The sequence below is a fragment of the Crocuta crocuta genome, unplaced genomic scaffold, assembly GCF_008692635.1.
Source record: "Crocuta crocuta isolate KB4526 unplaced genomic scaffold, BGI_CrCroc_1.0 scaffold127, whole genome shotgun sequence".
In the NCBI taxonomy this organism is placed as follows: Eukaryota; Metazoa; Chordata; class Mammalia; order Carnivora; family Hyaenidae; genus Crocuta; species Crocuta crocuta.
In genome coordinates this window covers 20,444-42,568 of record NW_027532008.1, presented here as the reverse complement: position 1 = coordinate 42,568, position 22,125 = coordinate 20,444, and the positions used below count along the sequence as shown (strand labels likewise).

Here is a 22,125-nt window from a genome sequence, read left to right as displayed (position 1 = left end):
TGATTATCGATCTCATTTTTATATTTCTATTTTTTTCTAGTCTGTTCTTTTTTCATAGTGTCTTCTTCTATTCTTGGCCTTTCATATTTTTTAATATTTTTAATCACTTTAAATACAGGTATGTTATAGTTTCTATCAGAATTGTGCTAATTTGAAGTTCTTGGGTTCTTATTGTCCTGAATTACATGGTTACTAACTCTCACGGGTGGTAAATTATTTCCTTATTTGTTTGTACGTTGAGTTTTCCATTCATCTTCAGTGGGGCTTTATCTGTGGAAATTCTGAGTGGAGGGTGTGTCCCTCCTGAACTGTTTGTGCCTTGGCTTCTGCCAAATACCCCCAGAAGCATCACCAGCTTGGGACCGATTGTATGTAAATTGCTTCATGTGGGGGCTCATGGACGATGCCTGCCGTATAACTTAAAACCACAAACCCAAGTACAGCACAGGCTTGTAGCCATGATCACCCAAGAGGTGGTCAATTTTCTCAGAGTCCAAGTGGAAACTGACACACTTCTCTGTTGTTTCCCATTTCTTGAAAATGGATTATTTTTCTTTCTTTCTTTCTTTCTTTCTTTCTTTCTTTCTTTCTTTCTTTCTTTCTTTCTTTCTTTCTTTCTTTCTTTTTACAAATAGTTTATTGTCAAGCTGGTTTCCATATAACACCCAATGAGAGGCAAACCATGACAGACTCTTGAATGCTGAGAACAAACAGGACTGATGGGTGTGGGGGATGGGGAGATGGGCATGGAGGAGGGCACTTGTCGGGAAATTGATTATTTTTCTTGTCTACCCATCTTTAAGGCTCAGTCCTTGGAAGGTCTCGACTTTACGCAACTTCTGGCACTGCACTTCAAGGGTCATTTTCTGTCCCGAGGGGCATCAAGCCTCTCCTCTCAGCCCCTGTGACTGGCTGACTCCACCACCAGCCCACCATATATATGGCGGCTGCTCTATCTCTTCACACACTCGCCACCTGGTTGCCAGCTCCTTTCCCCTTCCAGGGAATGACCCTGTCCCTTTCGCTGTACTTGATCAAGTGTTTCTAGAGTTCACAGAAGGGAGGTTTTTAAGAGCAGAAGTCAGCACGCAGTCCCCATGTTGGGTCCATCCTCTGTCCTGCCCACCCAAGGCTCATCCTTGGGAACATCCATACAACTGTGTCTGGGTTTTGTTCCTTGGCCTGTGTGTGCCTGGGCCTGTGTGGGTGGAGGTGTGTACTTTTGTGTCTGAAGTCTAGATCAGTGACAAATATGACTGTAAGTTTAGGGGGCACTGCATCTTGCTGCCTTTAGGGGAGGAACTAAGTGGACTCACATAAGCCAAAGATCAAAAAGACACAACTTATAGCTGTGTCCAGGCTCTGGCATTGATTAAGCATGTAACATTGAGCCAGTCAATTCCCCTCTCTGAAACTCGGTTTCCTCATCTGTAAAAGGGGGATAATATAGATCAGCTTACGAGTTCAGATTAACTGGGATGACACATCTTGGTACATCTAGATGTACCAAGCCACGCCCATAGTAGGGGTCTAATAAGTGCACAGAAAGCCCCTGCTCCATGTTCAGAGTCAGGTCAAACAGATCCAAGATCAAGGCGTGATCAAGAAGATTATGTTTGAGGGGCGCCTGGGAGGTTTTGTCAGTTAAGCGTCCGACTTTTGATTTCGGCTCAGATCATCAACCCAGGGTTGTGGGATCCAGCCCCACATCAGGCTCTGCACTGGGCATGGAGCCTGCTTGGGATTCTCTCTCTCTCTCTCTCTCTCTCTTTCTCTCTCTCCCTCTGCCCCATTCCCCTGCTTGCTATCTATATAAAATAAGATGAAAGAAATGAAATATAAAAAGATAAAAAAGAAAAGAAAAGAAAATAGATGGTGATGTTTGAGTTGGGTCTCCAAAGATCAAATTTCACCAGGTGGGAAGGAGAGGGAAAGGCCTTCTAGGCAGAGAGTATAGAATGTGCAAAGGCTAGAGACGTTACAGGTTATAGAATGTTCCAGGAGCAGGAAGTGGTTCTGTGTGGCTGTTGGGAGCAAGGTAGAGGTGGGATGTGAATTCCATGGACATGAAGGAAGACTTAGGGGATAAAAATGCAAAGGAAAGCAATCCCACGACTCAAACTGAGCGTGGATGAGGCGCTTGGAGCTTCTGCGATGACTGACCCAGGGACTGAGACGTCTGAGCTCCGCGGAGTCCGGAAGCAAAGCCTCGCTCTGCACCTTCCGCTATTCAGGCTCCCAAGAGTGCAGGGTCCTTCCCGGCTCTTCCTTTCATGTGGATGTGGGAGTTCTGGACACAGCCTGGGCAGGCCTCAGATGAGCGCAGGGGTGGATCCAGCTGATCCCACAGGATGGAGGGGTGAGGGTGAAGGAGCCACAATGATATTATTGACTCTGTGAATCGCTTCATACACCTCATAGCTAACATCTACTCAGGGATTTCTACTCACCAAGCACTGTTCTATGTATTAACTCAATTAAGCCTCACCATAAGCTCATGAGGTAGGTACCCTTATCTCATTTAAAACATTTTTTAATGTTTTACTTATTTCTGAGAGAGAGAGAGAGCATGAACAGGGGAGGGTCAGAGAGACAGGGAGGTACAGAATCTGAAACAGGCTCCAGGCTCTGAGCTAGCTGTCAGAGCCCAACGCAGGACTTGAACCCACGAGCTGTGAGATCATGACCTGAACCGAAGTCGGACACTCAACCGACTGAGCCACCGAGGTGCCCCTCACTTTACAGATGAGAAAACAGCCACAGAGTTTAGCTGATTCGAGAAAAGGAGGAAGGCAGGGTGAGCAGCACAGACTGAGGACTCAGAGCACAGTGCATGTCTCCATCTGGCCCCTCACTGGCTGTGGCCTAGAATAGGTGACCCGCCACATCTCTGAGCCTCAATGTCCCCTTCTGTACAATTGGGAATGAGATAGGACTGCTGCAGAACCCAGGGCATAGTAGAGGCTAGAAAAAAGAGTGCGCCCCCTCCCTCTCTGACCCCGAGGTCGGCACCAAGCCCCCAGACAGCCAGCCCCTGGCACATTTGGGCTCAGAGATGCCCAGAGGGGGATGCTGGGCCTTTAGGGACAACATCTGACTAAGCTGGCCTCCTCTAGAAGCTTCCTTGGAGATCTGCACCCGTGTCACTTTTGGGGGCCATGCCCACCTGGCCAAGGACAGTGGGTGCTCAGTGCCAGCCCTGAAACCCAGCAGAGGATCTGAGCTCCCGCCGCCGGAGGCTGGACTGCCAGATGCAAGCACCTCTTTGATTACTTTTTAATGAAAAACACGTTTGCATCCAAACTGAAATTATATTGTCAGCAGTTAATTATCACTTGTCAAACAAGCGTGTGTCCAGATTGCGGGTTTCATTTCCATATAGGTTTGCAAAAGCCTCGTTCCTCTCATTTGATGAGGCCTCTCGAAGCAAGAGACACTCATTGTCAGAATTGTTCCTTTTTTTTTAAGCAGTTTTGTGTATTGTTGTTGTTTTTAATAAGCAGGTATCCTTGGCATCTGAGTCGGGGCTCTTTGCAAATCACAGAAAAGCACTCGGTGTCATTTAGGCAAAGAAACATGGGGCGGGGAGAGTACAGGGCTGTGAGGGTGTCTCTGGGAAATTAGGGCCCCCGGGCTGGATGCAGGGCAGGGATGGGGAGCTGGAACCCCCGTGGGACCCCAGACCCCTGCCCGCTCACCCTCTCCCTGGGCGCCTGGTCTCTCGTGGCGATTTCTCTTGATGTGTGTGTTCCCTTCTTCCCGCCACTTCTTGGCTCCCTCTTTTCTTATTACAGGAATAGCCCTCCCTCCTCTTAAAGACCCAGCAGATCTGGGTTCAAGTTCTGCCCCCGACTCACCAGCCCCCTTGGGTTAGCCCGTCAGTCCCACAGAGCTGCTGCCTTGTGTGCGACATGGGGCCAGCACCCACCTTGCCCACTCATTGTGTGGATTAAATGACATCCTATAAGCAAAGTGCTTTGCCTGGGGACAGTCGCAAGGAGGGGTGGCTGTTTCTGCTGCTGCCGGGGTTATTACTGTCATTGTAATGATAACAGGGCAGGCTCCTGAGCAGACTAGGAGCCCCTCCCTGGGGAGACAGGGACAGGGAAAGGCTCTGTCTGCCAGACCGTAGCCAGGTGGCCAAGACACCCAGAGCAGGTGCTGTGTGACCTCAGCCCAGGGCGCCGAGTCCCGGCTTCCTTGCCTGCAAAATGGGGAAAGTAATGTCTACTTTTTGCAGCATCCTTGTGGGGACAGAATGAGACAAGAGTGTCTGGCAGACGACAGGTGTCTCCATAAACCCTCCCTTGCTTTCTGGCACAAGCCCTTGGCCATGGGAAGGAACAGTGAGTGCCCAACGAATGAAGGAAGAATACATTAATGATATTTTTAATGGGATTATAGACCACATTACAGCTCGGTTTAGAATCCTCTCCAAAGGCCTGGAACCGGGAGCTGGAATCTTTTGTAATTTTATTTCTTTGTTCTTTTGGCTGATGTCTGTTTTCTCCAGTGAAACCGGAATTTCCAGGAGGCCAAGAAGTGAGTGTCTGTTCATGATTATCTCCAAAGCATCTGGCACAGCATGTGACACATAGAAAAACATCACAAATATGTTACACCGATGAAAGAGACAACGCGTGTAAACCACTCAGCTCAGCACCTGGAACATTCTACGTCCTCAACAAACATCATGTATTATGACTTTTAACTTTTTACGGCTCAGGGTGTCTGAGGGCGGAGGGGTGGGAGAGAGAGGAGGTGAGGGCAGAGGGGGACTAGACTGGAGAGATGGGCTGGACTCCGTGTCTGAGGGGGAGGGAACCCTCGGGGAAGGACTGGGGACACACTGGGACAGGCCTCCAGGATTAACTCGGGGAGTGAATGGGAGAGAGGCACCGCGTGTGATGCAGCAGAAGAACCCCGCCTGAGAACAGGTGGAGCCCAGCTCTGCAAAGAGAAAGCAGGCCTCAGTTTCCCCATGTGCACAGCCCCCGCCATCCCCCCCCATAAGTCCCACTGTCTTAGTGCATTTCAGGCCAGAGCACGGAGCCACGGGGACGTGCAGTGACAGGTCCTGTCCTGTCCAATGAGGACCCAGGGAGGCAGTGTCTATGCCTGTCCCAGGGGCGGTCAGTGGGAGGGTGGGGGCTGGGGCTCCGGTTAGGGATCTCATCCTCACAGGGAGCAGAATCCACTCACAGCTCCGGAGAGAGGGAGGACAGTAACTCCAGCCTGGATTTGCATGTCACTCAGTCTCCCGTCGGGTCAGCTCCATCGTCAGGACAGACACTCCTGAGAAGGAGTGTTGGTTGAGGCAGAGGCACGGAGGTGGGGGCGGGGAGGGGGAGGCACATACACCCACCCACTCAGGCAGCCTCACGGCTTGCCTTCCTCCTCCCACCCGCGTTCCAGACCCACTTCTGCCTCTCATCTGGGCCACCGGCTTCTGCTCCCTGGGAAGAGGGGACGACACGTGTTTGTCCCTCTACCATCCGCTCCAGGCCTCCCCCTTTGGGAGGCAGCCTTGACCCCACCTCTACCTGCAAGACTGGGAGAGACCATGTCTTCCTGGAAATGGGAAAGACGGAATACGCAGCCCACTTTGATGCTGAAGGCGAAACTGGAAAGCAGAGCCGAGGGGTGGAAAACCATGGGTCCTCGGTTGCACAACTGAGATGCTAGATCAAGCCTTGCCTGAGACCCAATCCACCCCCGAGCTCGATAGTTGAAGCCCTCGTGCACTAGGCTTTCTGCTGCCTGCACTGGGCCCCAGCTTATCTGTCTGCAGCCAGAAGTCATTACTCTGATGGCGCAAATGTTCGCTGGCTCCGCTGAGATGAAAGTTCCTAGGAGTTAGCAAGCACTCCACGCCCCTGAGCAGGGGCCCTGCAACAATGAAGCTCAGAGCGTGTTTCTGGTACCCATGCAGAATCCATTCACTCACTCATTCATTCAGAATGAGTCTAACATCTCCCACGCTCCAGGCCCCCTGCAAGGTGCAAGGTTAACCTCCAGGGGACACAGGGTGGGCGGGACGGCAGCGACCGGCAGCGGGATGGTGTGAGCTCCGTGAGGCACTCACACCTGCCTGGATGGTATCTGACCCAGAAGGGGCTCAACTCACATGCCGTGAATGAGCCGACGATTGAGGAAGGGTAACAGGGACCCAGCTGGAGCTGATGGAGGTCACACAATGTCATGGCCGCGGGCCATTCTCAGAGAGGAATCTAAGAAGAGGGGTGGGCTGGACGGAGCGGCCTGTGCATGCGGGATGAGTGTGTGCCCATGTGTGCATGGGTGTGTGTGTGTGTATGTGTGTGTGTGCTGTGCCTGTCTGCACACCTGTCTGCACATACAGAGGCCCCTCCGCCGAGACCCCCATCTCCCCCTCCCCAGCCGTAATGGATAGAACTGCGGTTCTCACGTCTAGTCTTTCCGTGCCATTGGCAGGATGGTTTCTTTGGCTCCCGCACAAGGGGCCACCCAGTCAGCTCGGCTCCCTCTTTCCTTGTCGTCTTATAGTTAAAGAGAAGAACGAGAAAAGTGATAAACCATCATGGGGGGAGGGGGGCAAGGCGGAGAAGCAAGGCAGCCGCGGAGCCCGAGGGTGATTACAGGGAAGTGATGTGAGCGAGTCGTTTAACCAAACTGTTCGAATGAAGGATGAGCCCTGCTCACTTCCTAACGCACCAGCTCCACTGGCTCCTGTGTCACGTGCCCCGCGAGGAGGGCACGTGACCTAATGCACCCCCACCCCCACCCCCGCTAACCCATGCACAGGGCTTAGTCGCCGGGCCCTGGGGCTTCTGGCTCCCTCCTGATCACCCAGCAGCTGTAGGGAGACCGCGTTCGCACCCCTCGGGGCCGCGGGCCCAGGTCCCCTGTCCTCATCCCTCCCTTCCTGCACCCACAGTTCCTCTTGCCTCCCAGGGCCCTGGACAGGCTGGGGCCCCTGCCATGTACCAAGTACAGAGCTAGGTTCCGGGGTGCGGGGTGACTAAGGCAGTCACAGTCCGTACCCTGCGGGGATTCCAGTCATAAAGGACAGGCTGACGTGAAAGCAATAACTAAAATAATCAGCTGTAACATGATGAAGACCACAGGGTCCCACCTTGTTGGGTGAGCTTCCCAGAGGAAGTGACACTTCTTTGCACAGACGCGACAGCCACTTAGGAGTCAGCCAGGTGAGACGCCCCGGAGGATGCTCCCGGTGGCGGGAACAACATATGCAAAGGCTCAGAGGTTCAAGTGCAGAAGAAAGGCCTGTGTGGCCTGACCACCTTGAACGGGGGGAATGTGGCGGGTGCTGAGGCTGCAGGGACAGGGGCGGCCAGACTGCCCTTGGGGCAAAGGGCCCTTCGGGAGATGTGGGGGTAGATGCAGAGAGGAGGCTCCAGCTGGAGGGAAGGGCAAGGGCGAGCCTTGAACCTGACCATGCAGACGGCTCCAGGCTCAGGATGGAGCCTGGGGGCTGAGGGTGGGGAGGGCTGCAGGGTGGTGGGGAGGAGCTGGGGGCTCAGGATCCCTGGGGGACGGTGCCCAGTGTGGCAGGGCCCTGGGGGCGCGGAGCAGGGCAGGGACGGCTCTGCCCGGAGTCTCCCGGTCACCTGGCTGCTCTGGGGGGAGTGACAGGGGCCGGGGCCGGGCAAGATGGTGGAGGCGCCAGGGTGGGAGGCTGCAGAGCCGAGAAGGTCCCAGACCTGGGAGTCAGTGAACAGGACCTGAGGAGTATTCTCTCCTTAAATATTAGCCGTTTTCAGTTCTTAAAACGTCACGCTATTTCACCCCACGTTTCCTTCCTTTATGGGAGACTTTTCTAACAAAATAGAAATTTAGACGAAGGTTAAAGAAGGAAGACAAGCACTGCAGTGTTAGATATGACAGCAGGACAGAACGAAATCATTCAAACTTCAAAAGCGGGAGGTTTGACTGATGGGAACATCAGTCAAATGGACTATTTCCAGGAATATAAGGAGGCAGAAGCCCGGTCAGACCGGAGTGCCGGGTGGGGACCCCGATCTGCGCGGCAGCGTGAGGAGGGCGTGGCCGGGGTTCGCCGGGACCCGGGTGTCCTTCCGGCGCCGCCCCCTCCCAGGATGCCCCGCGTGCCTGTCACCTGCGAGGCAGGTGCCCGTGAGACCTGCTTTGGCCAAGAAGCGAGGATAGAGGTGGAGCGAGAACCTTCCAGAGGGAGCACGGAAGGCTCAGAGCCAGTTCTGTCCGTTCCTCCCGGTCACCGTGACCGAGAAGCGCACGGGGACATGCTGACACCCTAGGACGGGGGCGCCCATGGGCCTGGGCCCCCGTGTCTGAGGGAGCAGCGCCCTCCTGCCGACCACGTGACGTGTGACGGGAGTGAGAAATGACCCGGCTGTTCTGGAGGCTTCTGTGCGGTCGCATCGGATCCCGGCTCGCTGCCGGCGTCGTGGAGGCAGCGTCCGCGGAGAAACCCGGAATGAAGGCGGACCAGTAACGTACCGGCCTCCGTCTCCGGGAGGCGGGGCATCAGGTGACTGACGTGCTCTCACACTTACCACTTTGCACTGTCCAGACGCCTCCCGGTGCGCGTGCGTGACTTGTACCGGGGGAAGGAGGAGCGTCGTCGCGGAGACCGCGGCCACCAGGCCGGCCCCGCCCCGGGCCGCGGGCGCCTCTCCCTCACCTCCGCCTCCGCACGCGGAGCCTCTGTCCCGCCCAATTAGCCCTTTATTACAGATCGTTTGGTTCTCTAATTGTCCGCCCTGCGTAATTTAGCACGGCGTACACTGTCCTGCCCCCAGTCGTCTAATCTGGGTCCCTCGGCCTGGGTTTCTCATCCGTCAGCGCAGCGGTGACAGAAGGGGAGAGCTTTCGGGTGCTCAGCGCCACACTCTCTCAGGGCCTGGAATGATAACATCATTCTAAAAAGCAGATACTGCTTTGCAGACAGACAGGGAGCCCAGAGAGGGGGAGAAGTTCCCCAGAAGTCACGGTCTCAAATGATTTAAGTTTAGGAATCCACCTCCTGCTGAGAAGCCCTCAGGCAACCCTTACATGACCCTATGTGGCCAGGTTTATTGTGCCCACTTGACAGAAGGGGAAACTGATGAAGCTCTGTCACTTGCCCACATCACACTCGGAGTGAGTGCTAGAGGCCGAGTCTGCCCCCCCGCCGTGGGATGGGAAGTTCACTCTCCTCTCACCGCCTCCGTGAGGGGAGCCCTGGGTGTGGTGGGGGCGGGACCCTCCAGGTTCAGGAGAAGCTGCTGACCCGTGTGTGCTTGGGGCCAGAGAAACCAGCAGCCCTGACACAGCAATAGCAGTAGCGATAACAGCCCTCGTCGATGGAGTGTTTGCAGGACTGTGAGCCAACGACTATCCTACCCCATCCATGTAAGTCTGGCCTCCATCCCACAAGGCAGGCCCTTTCATTATTTTTCAACTCCCATGTAAGGGCACTGAGCTCAGAGAGGTTAAGTAACTTCCCTGAGGTCCCACAGCAAGGAACGGGCAGAGCCCAGACTGGAAACCAGGGGTTGGTCAAAGCCTGTGGTCTAACCCGTGCCCAGCGCTCTGGCCATTAACAGGGACTGAACCCCCACTGAGGGGTCTGGAGTCTGAGCTCAGAGACACCACCAGGAGAGGCCCCAGGGGAGACAAGGTCCTGAGAGCAGAGAGGGGAGAGTGCGGGAGGCTCCAGCAGGGAAAGGGGGCCAGACCCCAAGCAGCCAATGAAACCCCGCCCCCGGGGGGTCCTCGGCAGGGGCCCCTGTGACACAGGGCAGCCAGACAGGGGCAGCATCCCTCTGTGACTGCGGAGACCCAGCAGGTACATGCGTGTGGACGGTGGCCGTCTGGGCTCCGGGACTCACTGCGCGTCCCACATCTGGCAGGAGTTTCTCGCCCATATTAATTGTTCTAAGTGTCACCGTCATGGCCAATAACACCTGTGACAGCCATGAGCTCAGACCATCTGAAGGAAGCCCCGAGGAGGGAGCAGCTGAAGATGGTCCGGGCGGAATTCGAAAGGGAAGGGGGTGTAACCAGGGACCTGGGGGGGACGCAGCTGCGGGGAGTGGCTGCCGGTTCCTGAGGAGGGGGCTTGCCCGCCACAGGAGGCTACACCCCCTGGATATGAGAATCGGAGACTATTGAAGGGAGATAATAATAAGTTAGAATTGTTGGACATTTAAAAATGTATATCATTAAAACAGAATTGTCAAAAATCACAAAGTATGGTTCACAAAACAGGAAAATAGTGGGATGGTAGATGGCACATGGTCAGACGCTGAGAACATCACAGAATCCAGGGGTGCCCGGGTGGCTCAGTTGGTTAAGCGTCTGACTTCGGATCAGGTCGTGATCTCACAGCTGGGTTTGAGCCCCACATTGGGCTCGGTGCTGACAGCTCAGAGCCTGGAGCCTGCTTGGGATTCTGTGCCTCCCTCTCTCTCTCTGCCCCTCCCCTGCTCTCTCTCTCTCTCTCTCTCAAAAATAAACATTTAAAAATTCTTTTCAGAGAAAGAACATCACAGAACCTTGGACACGGCACGTCAGGGTCTGGGGCTCTGAGTGACCGGGATGGGGTGAGGGTCAAGAGTGGGGGCACTGAGGGGGCAGGCCTGGATTTAAGTTTGGCTTTGTACCTTACTAGCTCTGGGACCACTCACTTACCTCATACAAAAAGTAGAGGGACTGAAAGTGTGTGCCTTGTAGAACAGGTGAGTCCTACGTGGCATACATGAGTGGTACCTAACAGCTAAGCATATGACAGAGACAGAGATGAAATAGAGACGAGACAGAAGCAGAGATAGAGACATAGAGAGGCAGATAGACATGTCTATATTATATGTGGTGTATAGTATCCGACCGGTGTGTGTGTGTGTGTGTGTGTGTGTGTGTGTGTGTGTGTGCGCGCGTGTGTGTGCGCATCAGGCATGGCTGCAAGGAAACCTCAGAAATCGAGCAAAACCCAGACCAGGGCCCTCGCCTCAGGCTGCCAATTAGAATTACCTGGAAGATTTAAAACAACCTGATGCCCGGGCCCCATGAGGACAGGGAAGCACAGGGCAATGGCTGTGACCTGGTACCCTGGCCACCTGTACTCTCCACACAGGCCACGAAGGCAAGACAGTCAGAGCTGATAAGTCTTGGCCGAGTACGCTGACGCCCTCTCAGAACATGGACTCACCTTCCTCGGGGTGATAAAACTGTACCCACGCAATTTGCTTCTCACTGCCAGGTCAGCCCACTGCCCGTGTCGCCTTGTCGTCTGTCACGCTGGTTCTGGTGTCTTCCTATGGGACATGGGACATGAGGAGCTGGCACCTGATGTCATTTTTGTGGCCTGATGAATAAACTGACTCCCCAGCTGTATCTGACGACCTTCTTTAGCCAGCGACATGGGCTTTGTTGCACCCTGTGTCCTGAGCCCCCAGAACACAGCCAAGCATGGAACAGGTGCTCAATAAAAAACTGTAGGACAGACAAGCTAAAAGAAGAATTACACTTAAGAGGCAGAAGCAGCAGCAGGTGTCACGGTGGACAGAGATGGGAGGCGACCTCCTCACTCCGAGCCCCCTGCACCTCTATTCCACCAGCTGTGAAGTGGGGGGGGGGTGCAGCACAGCCTCAGAGCCCACAGATGGACATACATTGTTCTGCAGTGAAGCCCTTTGTCTAATGCAGTCGACGAGACCGGTGCTCCTGCCAGGAAGTCCCGCCGGGGAGGGGAGCTGGTGGAGTAGAGTGAGGTGAACCCCATTCCAGGGGCCCTAATGCTGGGGTGAGGAGCTGGATTTTCCCAGCAGGCAACTGGGAAACGCCAGCCTCCTGAGCTCAGCAGCGGTGGCAGGACCTGGTTCGGGCAGGGGTGGGAGGCTGCTTGTTGGAGGTGTGGCCGGCAGCCCGCCCAACCCCTGCTTGGAGGTCTCAGGGGACACAAAGGGGGTCTGTATGCTTAGAGCCCCTCGGGTGGTGCCGATGAAGCCAAATGTGGGGTCAGCATCAGGGAGATGCTGCCGTGGAGGATTTTCTAGCTGTGTGCAGGGATAGGCTCCAGGGAGGGAGGGGAGGAAGGCAGGGCTGGGGTGGGGAGGTGCTCCCTGAGCCTGCTGCGTCTGATGGAGCAAAAGCAACCTGCTGGCTGCTGGTGGCAAAAATATCACGTTGGATCGATTGAAAAGGCTGTTTTACGTGTTCACTAGCAGCAATTGTACTTGTACTTGGTGGTTCAACCGGGTCTGTTCATTTCTGCCCATTGACTGAGGAATCAGGACTAGGTGGGTCTCCGGAAATGAGTCCTCCTGGCGGAGCCCCCCGCCCCATAACAGAAAATCTCCCTAAGGGCCCCCAGCCTGGGCACCCCTGCCCCATCCCTGCTGCCTCCTCCTTGTCCCCAGCACCCAGTGCTCAACTTCCTTCTGCCCAGATCTTGGGAGTTGGCATAGATTCCCTCAGCTCCACTGGGGATGGGACTGGAAGATAGAGGGAAGCAGCCCCTCACCCCTGCTCACCCCTCTTCACCCCTGCTCAGCCCTCCTCAGCCCTCCTCACCTCCTCTCTCCTCTTCACCCCTCCTAACCCTCCTCACCCTTCCTTACCTCCTCACCCTTCCTCACTCCTCCTCACCCCTCCCTAATGCAGCTCATCTCTCCTCCACCTAGTTCCTGACTCTATCCAGGAGGCCTGCCCTCTCAACCTTCCCCAACCTCTCTGCCCAGCCCCCCACCCTATCCAGCTTTCTCAGCTCCTCTGTCACTGAGCCCCACCCCAGTGCCCTGGTGAGTGCTGCTCACTCTGCCTGGATTTCCCCCACATCCAGAGATGTGCCATCTCTCTGGGAAGCCAGGAGGACCGGGAAGGCTGGGAGGGCAGCGGCAGGCCAGGCCTGAGTGAGCAGGGCTGGGCTGCACGTTCGGCCCACCCCGGGCGCCCCGGCTCACGTCGTGGGGCTGCCCAGGAGCCTCCCGTGCGGTTACTACATCGCGATGCGCCTGCAGGTGTGTAATTGTCAGAAGCGGTCTTACATATGTTGGTAAATCTATAAATACGGAGTGTAATTACCCATCATTAGCATATGCTTATGTTCCGCATAAGCGCATATTGTTTCCCCAAGAGTGCAAGCCGCCACTTCACCACATGACAAGTGACACCAGCCATCACGGATGTCACAGAAGGTGTCCATTCGTTACCATGGAGAGAGGGGGCAGTGAGTCAGTGGGCACATCCCCCCACGCCCCAGGCACGTTCTGGGGCCCTGGACTCGGGGGGAACAGAGGGCAGGGTAGGGAGATGGGACAGGCCCCGCCACCAGCCTGGACCCTGGTGACAGCCAGCAGGAGGGGAGGGGTTACCTGAGCACCCGCCTGTGCCGGCTCCACCCGGCCCTGCACTGGGTCAGAGCACGGTGGCTGGACAATCCCAGAGCCCGGGCTGCCCTCACTTGACCCAGGGCCACCCTCCTGAGCCTCAGTTTTCTCAGCTGTAAAATAGAGATGAAAACAGCTCCCTCCTTGCAGGCGGCTGTGAGGATGAAGTGACCAAGGACGTGGAAGGGCGCCCAGCACACACAGGAAGTGCTCACTCGTATGAACTCATCTCCCTGCTATTCATCTCCCTGATGCTAACTCATCACCCCAGGACTGTCACAGAGGAGACTCCATGGGCCCATTTTACAGATGGGGCTAATCGCTGAGATAGCCAGCAGCTGTTAACACCCCCTCACAACAGGTGTCTACATGCACGACCCTTGTCCCCTTCACGACCTCCCTGCTTGGCAGGTACCATCATGGTCCCCACTCCACAGGGGGGAGGCCATGCCATGGTCCAGACCCCACAGCCCATGGAGGACAGAGGCTCAGTGCAGGGCTCTCTGTCCCCAGGGCCGGGGCTTGGCCACCACCCCAGAGCCCACACTGCCCGGGACACTGAGTCACAGCACCGACGAGAAGGTGGTACACACGGGTGGCCCCTGCCTGGAGCCCGCACCTCCTTCCGTCACTCACAGAGCCCTGGGCTTGTTCTGCAGCCACAGACTCAGCCCTGGGGGCCTCCCTGGCCCAGGGTGCAGCCAAGCCTGGCACACCCCCTCCTTCTCCAGATATGGTTTCAGGAGGGAGTGTGTGACCCAGATCTGGTCACTGAGGTGTGAGGGAAGCCTGCTGGTGCAGGGAGTGCTCCTGGGAAAGGGCCTCACTCGACTCCCCTCTTCTAGACTTGAATGCTGTTGTGTGAGACGATGTTTGGAGCTGTGGCAGCCATCTTGCAACCCTGAGGCAAGAAGCTAAGGAAAAAGACCACCGCAGCCGAGGATGATAAAAGGAAAAAGGGAGAGACCCTGGGTTAGTGGCCTCACTGAGCATCTTACCAGCCCCGGAACTGCCTCCTTCCAGAATCTTCTATGCACGGTCATTACATGTCCCGGTGATCAGGGCGTTGTCGTTGGACCTTCTGTTACCAGCCTCCCAACTCGTTCTAATCAAGGGACGCACCTGCTGTGTGCCCGGCACCACGTCTCTCCTAAGAGTCATGGCCATTCGATGACAGCCCATCTCTGCTGTCAAACCCTGAGGTCTGGAGGCAAAGGCTGTGTCCTGTAGGTCCCTGTAACCCCAGACCTTCAGACAGATCATGACCCACAGTGAGCGTCAGCTACCGCAGTGCGAATAACATGAATGAATGCACGAATGAATGGTGCATGAATTCAAATGCAGTGCTTTGCAAACTGTAAAGGGCTGGGCCCCAGTGCAGGACTAGATCTGAAAGGTGGGCAGCGATGGGGAATGGAAGAGGGGAAGGGTGGAGAGTGGGGGTTAGCAGAAAAGCGGCAGCCCCCCCCACCCCGTCTCCATCAGGGGTGAGGCACCGCCGTCCTCGCAGACGCCCCCGCCTCTCCATCCTGCCGCACGGCACACGGACCCTGGGTCTGTAAACCCCCTGCCCACCCAGTGCGCTGTCATCCCTGGGCTGCGGGGGCCACTGACAGCGAGCACCTCTGTCCCCAGACAGTCACCGCGAGGCAGGCTTTGTGCTCTGTCGTTTCCCCCTAAACACTGTCCTGAGGAACCAAATGGTTGTCATTAGCCCAGCCGCGCTCCTCTGCTGTGCTGTTCCGTAGGAGACAGAGGACCGGGCACCAGAAGATTTTGGGGGGGAGGCGTTGGGGTTGGAGGGTGAGGGGGAAGAAGGAAAAAACATTCATGGTGAACAAGCTTGAAAATTTCAGCACCAAGGCTCACAGGGACACTGGATTAAATAATCATTTCAAGTGAATTTTGCCGTCAGGGTATGAGATCTGTCTCCCCCCTAAATGCTTTACTTTGGGAACCAGCCTCAAGAGATTTGACAGAATTCATTTATCCAGCCGACAAGACATCAAGGTATTAAACACAGCGCATTCTGCCATGAGAACTGTTAGCCACCTGGTGCGATGCCCTTCACCCAGAGCTGAGCATCTGGGCTCATCCGTCCCTCTTTCCTACTCGGCTTCCTACACTGACGAGACGCAAGGCCAGGAAAGGCCCGGGGCTCTCTGCCATCAAGGCCTCGCGCCCCCAGATGGCCATGGAAGGGAGGGGCCAGAAGAGGCTGCGGGGTACCCACGGGACACGACCAAGAGTGAACAAGGGGAGGCTGGGGGAGGGGAGGCGGGGAAAGAGGTAGAGTGAAGGGGGTCCCCAGGCCCGAGGGCGCAGAGGACACAAAGGGGCAGCGCTGAGACCAGAACAGGCTTGGGGACGGGGCAGGGAGGAGGCCGGGCCCCATTTTCTGGTCCCCGGAGCTGGCCACTGATAGGCTAGGCATCCTGGTCACCTTCTGCTGCAGGCACTGCTGGGCCATGAGGAAGCCACCAGCAGGAAGCCAGCTCCGGCAACAGGCTCTGCTCCTGATCAATGACGGAGCCGAGGTTCTTGTTAGGGCTAATCAGCTGCTGCATAAACGCTCGCACCGGGTAATGACATGTTCGGATAAACCCTCCCAGGAGTGCTGAGGGGCCCAGCGGGCCATAGGAGGTCCCCACCCTGTCCTTGGAACCATCCAGGTAGACCCAGGAGGCTCGTCTGGAGGATGGGGACTTTAGAGTCAGGCAAACTGAGGTTCCTCTCCTGGCGCGGCCAGTTACTAGCACTGGGAATTCGGGCTAAATCCAGCTGAGCCCGTCTCCTCAGCTGGAAAAGAAGCGAACACTGGCATCTCCCTCAGACCTTCGAAGGGTGAATGAGAGACCACACCTCAGGGGGCTCCATCCTGACCTGAGAGCCGGTGCCCAGCAAACCAGCCACCTCTGCTGCCTCCCTCCATCCTCTTCCTCCCTGCTCGCCTCGCCTTCCCTGATTCCAGCACACAAGTCGATATAAAAACAAGAACTGACTCTATAAGCCCATCTCGCCCTGTGCTACACTCTGCATCCCCATTTTCTCGTTTATTCTACTGGTCTGCTATAGGTTCTGCTAATGGCCCCATTTTACAGATGAGGGCACTGAGGCCCAGAGAGTAGAGTGATGTAAAAAGTCACACAGCGGTAAGAAGTCAGATCTCAGCTCTTACTTTTCTTTGCAAGTTGGGGCTGGCAAACCCCATGGGAGCTGACTCTGAGCAGAAGGGTGGCTTCAGATCTGGACAGCGCCCACCCCTCCTGTCCTGGTATGCCCAGCATCAGCATCACCCCAGCCGATGATTGTGCCCGATGGGGCCTCCCCAACACCCTGGCATCTCGAGAACCATTAAACGGGTGATGTACGGGCCTGACATGTAGGTTCGTATGAGCCGCGCCCAGGCCAGCTTTATCAAGAACCGGATAAAGATTTTACATTTGAACAGCTCCTTCCTTCCAAGACACCTGGGTGCTCCATGCAGCCAGGGCCCCAGGCCTGTCACCTCACACCTGAACCCGGAGGAGGCACGACCGTGGACTATGCCAGCCTGGCCGAAGGCTCCCCTGGTGCCCTTTGCCCACATTCTCTCTCCTCAGGTTCATGATTGAGAGCTGGACTGAGGAACAACAACCCCTGAGTCCAAACCCCAGCTGTGTGACCTGGGACGGAGATCTTGACCCCTCTGGGCCCCTCTCCCCATCCGAAAATGGAAATAGTTAGCTATGGTTATTGTTACCGATGCCCTCAGCCCCCTCCCCCAACCCCGCCAACCCCGCTCCATCACATCCCACCTCCGGGACCCACACCTTGCTCCTGGACGCCTGCCCCCTGTCCCGAGGGGACACCGGCTCCCAGAGACTTTGGGGCGAGACCCCAAGGATGGTGCCCATTTCCCAGATGTGAAGACAGAGGCTCCAGGACGGAAGTGCCTACCTGAGGTCACACACACTGTGAATCCAAGCCAGGATTCCACAGTCAGGCCTGTGACTTTAATTCTAAAATCCTGCTGCTGTGCCACATCCAGGGGTCCTGGGCGACTTCTAGGCACCCATCCGCAGGCCGGCTGCCAGGGCGCTACAAGGAGGAGGCGCCCATGAAGCCAGGACCACCCCCTCCTTCTCCAAGAAGTTCAGAGCCGGGGCCCCTGTGAACCCACACCTCCTCCGCCACGCACTCTGGGAGCCCACGGCGGCGACAGTTACCTGTGTCCTTCTCTGTGTCAGTCATGGCCCACGCAGGGCTGAGAAAGCACCACTCGCCTATCTGGAAACCTGGGAAGCCTTGTGCCCCGTGTGCAAGGCCAACCCAGCCACCCCTGCGTGCCCTGTGCTCGGGCAGCCCGGGCTACCTCCAGGGCTTCCCGGACAGCCTGCCACCTCCCTGCCAGCCAACTCACCTTCTACCAACCCGCTCCCCTCCCACCTGCCTGCCCTCCTCCCTACCCCCCTACACCACTCCTATGGGCGCCCCCCTCTGGCCAGTCTGCGGCACGACTCCGCATTCTTTCGCAGGATGTACAGAGATGGAAAAAAATAAATAAATGTCCGCGGAGGCAGCAAGATGGCGCTCTCTCCAGCTCCACAGCCTCCTCCCACCCCATCGGCTCCTCCCTGGAGCTTTCCTTGACCTCCTCTGCCTCCTGCTGCTGCAGAAATCTCCTTGTGTCTCCCTCCCTTCGAACACTCAGTGGCTCCCCGGTGCTCTCGGGATGGAAACAAGGGTGCTCTCACAGCTGACGAAGACCTACGGGACCTGGCCCTGTAGCTCCCTCACCTCGTGGGCCCTCCGCCACCCCCCTCACGTCTCTCCAAGGCGACGGGTACCTCTTGCTCTCCCCGTGAGCTGCACCCATGGTCTGGTCGCATCCAGTGCCTCCCTGCCAACCCCGCACGCACTGAGCACCCCCAGTGGCTGCACCAACATTCCGTTTGCCCAGGAGCATCCCTGCCTCCCTCCCGGGCCCACACAGGCCGCTGGCCGGCCCGCTCCTCGCCAGCATCGTTTCCCAACCACGGGCCCCGGGCTGTAAAGTCAGGACCTTGTATCTCCGGTGAGCAGGTGCTGCAAAGCCACTGGAATTTCAGAGATTCTGGGAAGGAGGGGGGAGAGCATTCAGCCAAAAAGCAGTGGGAGGGAAGGAAAACACAGGGCTGTGTCAGGGCCAGTAATCCATCACTCAGACCTGACAGAAATATGCTACATTATTTTGTATTTTGTATTCCATTTCATTGGAATGTGCCGGCCGTACTTAGCCTCCTGCAAGCGTCAGATTGCCCAGAGGGAAAGCCCAGGGAAAGACAGGGAGCATAAAAATACTGACAGAAATGTTCCTGAAATTGGAATTATTTAGAGAGAAATAAAAGCGCTGTTTGAAACAAAAGAGGCTGCTGGCATCAACTGAGGCCTCTGGCACAGGTGCTCGGTCCCCCCGCCAGATCAGCCTGGGTCAGGGGGGGCCAGGCTGTCATCTTGGAGCTACCGCTGATGTGCTGTGTGGTTTCGGGTAGGTCGCTGCCCCTCTCTGGGCTTCATTCTCTATAAGTCCCGTGAGGCTTCTCAACAGCAACACTACTGATGTTGGGAGCTGGATACATCTCTGTTCAGGGGACTGTCCTGTGCACTCACAGCACCCCTCGCCTCCGCCCACTTATGTGGGTGCCTACTGCCAAGTGTGACCATCAAAAATGTCTCCAGACTTTGCCACATGTCCCCCTGGGAAGCAAAATCACTCCCGGCTGAGAAGTTTGAACCAAGCACCTTCTGAGTTCATGTGGGAAAGGGGAGAGCAAGAAAGGGGTCATGGTGGACCCCAACCCAGAGCCAAGGAAACCCCAGAGACTTCCTTGGGGGTTACGACCGCTACCTGAGCCAGGCCAATGGGCACCTAATAAATCAGGACAGTCGGGGGCGGGGGACAGTGACGTGAGCCTACAGGGATCCTAGTACCTCCTCCCCTCCCTTCTGGCTCTTTCCGTTTGTCCTGGGAACCCAGCCCCTGAGCCCTCCGCCCCTCCCACATCAAAACATTGGCTGGGTGGGGAGGAACAGGTACCCCATAGTAGCATCTGGGGTTTCAGAGGGAGGAGATCTTGGAGGGATCCTGACCCTGGTCTCGCCCACCCTGAGAGTGCTGGGAACCAGGAGGGGGTGGCCCAGGCAGAGAAGCTGCTGTGTGAGAGAGCCAGAGAGCCAGAGAGGCTTGGGCCAGTGCCTCGGTAACCGTGCACAGCGGGAGGTGGCCCAGGCACACGCTTAAAACCCTGACACCAGCAGTATAGCTCCCTCAGCTGCACAGAGCAGGGCTGAGGCTCCCAGGAAGGCTCTGGACACAGTCTTGAACCAGACCCAGCCCGGTGCCGCCAGGGCAGGGCCGACAGTCTGAGGCGCCCTCCGCCCCCTCCCCCAGTCAGGTGTCCATAAAAACACACCAACATCAGGGGCGCCTGGGTGGCTCAGTCCGTTGAGCGTCTGACTTCAGCTCAAGGCATGATCTCGCGGTTCGTGAGTTCGAGCCCCACGTCGGGCTCTGTGCTGACAGCTTGGAGCCTGCGGCCTGCTTTGGATTCTGTGTCTCCTTCTCTCTGCCCCTTCCCCCTCTCAAAAATGAATGAACATTAAAAAAAATTAAACAAGTGAATGAGAGAGGGACCAAGTGATGGAGTGAGTGCAGAGGCCGTCTGGTCCAGGGCACTTCCTACGAAGAAACTTGGCCCCCAACAGCTGTCCTCATAATTCCAATAACAGCCCCTCCAGTGAACCCAGCCCGGTTAAGGCATTTTCCTTCCATTCCTCATTATTAATAAAGCCGACTCCCCCCTCCCCAAACTGAGGCTTTTCGCTCTGACCCTTACTCTCTGCTGGGCTTTTATTAATAAAGATTTAGCATCCAGCTTGAAGGAGGTGAAATGTCCTGACAGAGGATACTCTCTGTTCTGGGCTTAGGAGGGACCCAGACTCTTGGGGCCATGTCCCAAGAATCAGACTGCAGGGTAAATGGGAACCCCACCCCGTGCCTCACCCCACCCTCCCCAAGCCCAGAAAAGGGTCCTGTGGCCGGTGCTGCGTTGCCTCAGCTCCTCTCAGCCTGCGGGGAATTAAGTCTGCCAGTCTTGGATTGTGAGGACTGGTCTGGGGAAAGTGACAGAACTCCAGCTTGCCCTGGCTGCTACCAAGAAGCCCAGAACAATGAGGATAACAGAGCCTACAGGAGGCTCGAACCAGGGGCCAGGGGCCCCCAGGCTCCGTCCCTCACCTCTGCATTGGGTGAAAACCCAGGGCCCAACAGTCGCTGGAAGTCCCATTGCTGTTTCGGTGTCCTTCACTGAGGCCAAGGTCATCGGGCCCGCACTGGCCTGGCTCTGGAAGGCAACCCACACTTACTGAACAGTGAGTCATGACCGGGGTGGGGGGGCTGGCAGAAGGGTCCCGTAAGACCGTGAGAACCCCCTACTGTCCCGTGGAAAGGGATGGGGGCAGATGCCAGCAAGAGGGAGGGAGACTGGGCAGACGGCAATCCCCATGTTACAGATGAGGAAACTGAGGCCCTCAGAGCAGACGGAACTTGCCCGAGGTCACACTGTGCCTGCATAAGTGGCAGAGCTGGACCCCGAATCCAGCTCCATCGCTCTGCCCGGCGTGTGCGGGAAGCTCCCAGGCCGCGCTGCCCATTCGGCAGGGCCCCCCAGCCCAGGACGCCAGGGAAGGCGGGCGCTCTGCCCTCGGCTCCCTCAGCACCTGTTGGGGGCCTGGCTGCGTGAACGCCCAGGCATGGAGGCTGAGGGCAGCCATCAGGAATCTTCCATGCTCACAGCCCAGGTTGGCGCTGGCAAATTACTCCTAGTAATGGGGCTGTTCGCCCAGGGAATGAAAGAGGCAGTAAACAGTTACCGGAGTAATTAGACATGAACACAGACGTGTCAGGCTTCTTAAAGCTTCCAAGCCACCTCCACAGCCCCATCCCCTCCGCAGGGCGAGCTGAGGCCACCAGGCTGCATGGCCGACCTGAGTGGTTAAGAGCTGGAGAATCAGAGAAGAGACTCCGACTCGGGGAGAGGGAGTTACCTCAGAAGCCTCGGTGTACAGATGGGGAAACTGAGGCTTGGGGAGAAGAGGGGACTGCTCCAGGACACACACCCCCAGGCTGACAGGTGGACGTAGAGCCCGGGTCTCCTAGGAGGCAGGTCAGGCCTGTTCCCGATACACCCGGTTAAGTACAGGTCAAGGTCATGGGGCAGCAGAGGAGGATCACAGTTTGTTTGACAGGCAACGAGGACACAACAGATGACAAAAGGTGACGCTTTGGGCACATGTTCTTTCGTTCATCCCCTGACCATTTATTGAGTGCTTACTATGGTCCAGGGACTGTTCTAGGCCCTGGGGACAGGACCATGGACAAGACAGGTAAGGGGCAAGTTCACTGGAGGGACAGGGAGCCCAAAGGCGAACATGGGTCCTGACTCGTGCTTATAACCTGCACTGGAAGCCAAAACGCAGCAGGCAAGCCCCGGGGACCCAGGAGCAGGGCCCATCCTGCCCGCACCGGTGGCCAGAATGGGCAGGAGGGAAGTTCTGCAGAGGAGAACGGGAGCTTGGGACCGCCGGGCCGACAGTCACCGCATCTGTGCGGTATGGACTTTGTCTCTTGGCAACTGAGGGTCGTGCTGCAGAAACAGCCCAAGATCAGAGCCATGTTCAAGAATGTTCTCTCTGGGCCAACATGGAGGGTGGTCTGCTGGAGGGGAAGGAGGGAGGAGCAGGTGGGGTGGGA

The 22,125-nt window shown here is 56.6% G+C and overlaps 2 long non-coding RNA genes across 4 annotated transcripts; one reads left to right on the top strand and one right to left on the bottom strand.

The window, feature by feature from the left end:
- Positions 1-4,373: 4,373 nt before the first annotated feature.
- LOC144241203 (uncharacterized) lies at positions 4,374-6,696 on the bottom strand. 3 transcript variants are annotated; one of them, XR_013337990.1, is made up of 6 exons: positions 6,619-6,696; positions 6,428-6,518; positions 6,128-6,230; positions 5,544-5,623; positions 5,183-5,295; positions 4,374-4,575 (listed from the first exon to the last, which is right to left on the bottom strand). It is a non-coding gene; the product is annotated as an uncharacterized LOC144241203 (long non-coding RNA). The 3 variants fall into 3 exon arrangements; XR_013337988.1 differs by having other exon boundaries at positions 6,428-6,696; XR_013337989.1 differs by lacking the exon at positions 6,128-6,230 and having other exon boundaries at positions 6,428-6,696.
- Positions 6,697-8,101: 1,405 nt separating this feature from the next.
- On the top strand, positions 8,102-11,358 carry LOC144241204 (uncharacterized). The gene is made up of 3 exons (XR_013337991.1): positions 8,102-8,512; positions 9,274-9,375; positions 11,225-11,358. It is a non-coding gene; the product is annotated as an uncharacterized LOC144241204 (long non-coding RNA).
- Positions 11,359-22,125: the final 10,767 nt, after the last annotated feature.